Source organism: Epinephelus fuscoguttatus, linkage group LG17, assembly GCF_011397635.1.
Source record: "Epinephelus fuscoguttatus linkage group LG17, E.fuscoguttatus.final_Chr_v1".
NCBI lineage: Eukaryota > Metazoa > Chordata > Actinopteri > Perciformes > Serranidae > Epinephelus > Epinephelus fuscoguttatus.
The window spans coordinates 32,786,908-32,790,249 of NC_064768.1; the positions used below are offsets into that span (position 1 = coordinate 32,786,908).

General features: G+C 40.5%; 1 pseudogene; it reads left to right on the forward strand.

Annotated features, from left to right (window-relative positions):
• The first annotated feature begins 505 nt into the window (after positions 1-505).
• Positions 506-605, forward strand: LOC125905434 (U6 spliceosomal RNA; annotated as a pseudogene).
• Positions 606-3,342: the final 2,737 nt, after the last annotated feature.

Sequence of the window (3,342 nt, forward strand, 5' to 3'; positions counted from 1 at the left end):
CCCAATGTGTGTTCACTGAATGCTAGGGAGGACTCTTGCTTTGCCTCTGCCCTGCTCCTTTGTTTCCCAACAGCCACGCCCCTTCACCTGTGTGCAGCAGTACACCTGAACTCAGTTAACTCACAGTTGGCAACAAGATAAAACAGGGGTGAGATGGAGATACTGCAAGAGAGTACATTCAAAGGCTATTCTATTTTAAAACCCTCTGACAATCCTGTACATGTCTCTCTCCTCACCTTTGTCACACTCAGATAAGTGGTTTGTCACACAGAGGCTCAGTAGGATGACTAACAACCACATGCAGTGCAATTAATTGGTGTTACTTCCATTAATTAAACTTGGATAAAGCATTTTACACACTAAGACAATCAGGTTAAGCAACAAACAAGCCTTTAAGTGCATTAAAGGTAATAAAGGCATGATTTAAGAAAGGTCAAAAGGTTGCAACTCCACGCACAACCATGGTCTCCCAGCCTAACATATATAATTGTGACCAGACACCATAAACAGTCTGCTATTAATAATAATGGAATCGATACAGAGAAGATTAGCATGGCCCCTGCGAAAGCATGACACGCAAATTCGTGAAGCGTTTCCACATTTTTTGAATGTAAAGTCTTCATTATATTAATTATTAATTAATTAATTATTATTAATAAAGATAATATATTCATATTTATCTAAGATATATATATATATATATATATATATATATATATATATATATATATATATATAATCTTTATTATATAAAAAATATGTTAATCAGCAAATGAACATTAATGTCATTCTTTGTTAAAGTGTCAAAAGTAAGTCCACAAGACTTTTGGGTGCTTTTAAATGGAAATTTCAGTTTATTTCAACCTGTCTCCTGTCGTCCTAAATTTGTTTCAAGTGACTAGTGACATAAAAATAATAGTTAGCATGTTATCCATTAGCCTAGATACAGCCGTAGCGTCAGACCTGTTAAAACGTAAGTGAACAGCCAACCTTCAAGTGCAAAGTTAGTCCACTAAACAAGCTTTTTTTCCACAAAGACCGCCTCATATCGTTAGGATAAATGTCAGAGAACATATAGAAAACGACGATGTAAACGTGTTGTCTTACCTGTTTGTTTACCATCTAGCTCTGCTTTCCAAAGCGCGGCCGAAATATCGCGAGAACAAGCAGCGATCTCATACCATGCCTGAAATCTCACGAGAACAAGCAGCAACAGCTGGAAGGCAGAACCGGACAGTAGCCTGAAAAGTTCATTAATTTATTTTATGAAAGATTTATAGAATAATGGCTGACTTTTTGCCAGACTTCGACTTTGTGGAGGAGGAATTTGATTTTGCAGAGTTTGATGGCCGCCCTGAGTTAGTTGACCCAGAATACACTGACGAAGAGCTTCGTGAAATTGAAGAACGGAGGAGGAGAGAGAGAGGCGCAACAGGTAGAGGACGAGAGAGGAGGAATAGCTGCTGCAAGGCTGCGTAGCTCTGGAGATTGGTGGTGTACCTGTGAATGCTGTGCTACAGTGCCCACAGAAGAGGAATGCCTCTGTTGCAAGGAATGGGACCGGTTGCAGCCTTATTTTCAAGGTCTGGATGTGACCGAGGACGAGACACCTCCACCTGGAGTAGTATCCAGCTGGGCTTTATGTAGAGCTCGCGAGATTTCAGGCACGGTATGAGATCGCTGCTTGTTCTCGCAATATTTCGGCCGCGCTTTGGAAAGCAGAGCTAGATGGTAAACAAACATGGCAGCACACCGGTAAGGTAAGACAGCACGTTTACATGTTGTTTTCTATATGTTCTCTGACATTTATTCTAAAGATATGAGGTGGTCTTTGTGGAAAAAAAGCTTGTTTAGTGGACTAACTTTGCACTTGAATTATGCCCTTTCACTTACGTTTTGACAGGTCTGATGCTGCTATGCGCCCCGGCTGTATCTAGGCTAATGGCTTACATGCTAACTATTATTTTTATGTCACTAGTCACTTGAAACAAATTTAGGACGACAGGAGACAGGTTGAAATAAACTGAAATTTCCCTTTAAACAGCAATTTAAGCAGCTGCATGTGATGGGGCACCAGCGCACAGGTAGTTTTGAAGCTGGGCAGCCAATGTGGCACTGCATCATGTTTCTTCAATCTTAAGGCCACCCTGGAGGGCACTTTATTATTTTTATCGACAATAGGGGCCTCTGCAATGGCACTTTGCTGTGGTTTTTTTCACTATGCATACCAAAGGGGGCCATCTATCAGCCCCCCCCAAAAGCCAACTATATAGATATATAATATGTATATATACAATATAGTGTCCAGTGTCCATGACAAGCAGAGGATTAACTAATCACACTAAATTATCACTTACTTCCAGAGGGGGTAATGTTTTCAGAGTTAATACTCAGTATCAATCTTTTTAAATTCATTTATTCGTTCATTAAGTCAATTCAGACATCGTCCCACCCACAGACAACCACTCTGCTTCTGATCGATTACACAATAAATAAGTAATCAGTCAAACTGTATCAGAGGTGGAGCACACACACTGGACCAAATCCCAGTTTGGACTGAAGGCCAGTACTGCCTGCACATGAAGAGGGGATAACGGCTTGTTTGATGACAACAAATTATTCATGCCCAGTAGGTCCACGTCAGGCCTGCTGCCAAGATGAATGACAGTTGATAAATGCCAACTCATACTTTATTTGGCTCCGTCATCTGTGGGAGTAACAGCGCTAACAACGGTGGTACAGTAAATGTGTTCACACTCAGGGTGAAAGTTTCTCCCAGTTTTAATGCAGTTTTTTTAAATGGTTTGTAGGAAATGTTAACAGTAGAAGTCAGGTGGGTTTTTCAGTGGCGACAAAAGCATGAAGGGGTCATTTATTTAAGTCTCTCAAAGTGTTACCTGGTGTGTCTTCCATATATAACTCCATTTCTCTGCTGCGGTCCAGATTAATTGCCAGCCTCTAATTCCAGTAGTGGATGACATCTGTGGGAAGTGGACAGCCTGCTGATACATCCGGTTTAACAATGACCATCAATCAACACTGTAAGAACAGACAAGGGGCCATTTTGTACCAGCCTCTAATGTTAGAAGTTGTGTGTGTGTGTATTAGGGATGTTGCCAAAATGTAGTAAAACACAAGACTCAAGATTAAATGATCTATTGCCATTTCAGCATAGTGGATAGGAAATTTGGTTGATCACATCATCTTTGCAAAGCAATATCCACATGAGCAGTAATGACAGTAGCCGGATGTGTTTCTCAGATATTCGTCAGGTTAGACCAAACAGGAATGTTGGTTACGTAAGTTTGTTAAGGTGAAACTTTAGAAAGAGTGGCACCTATA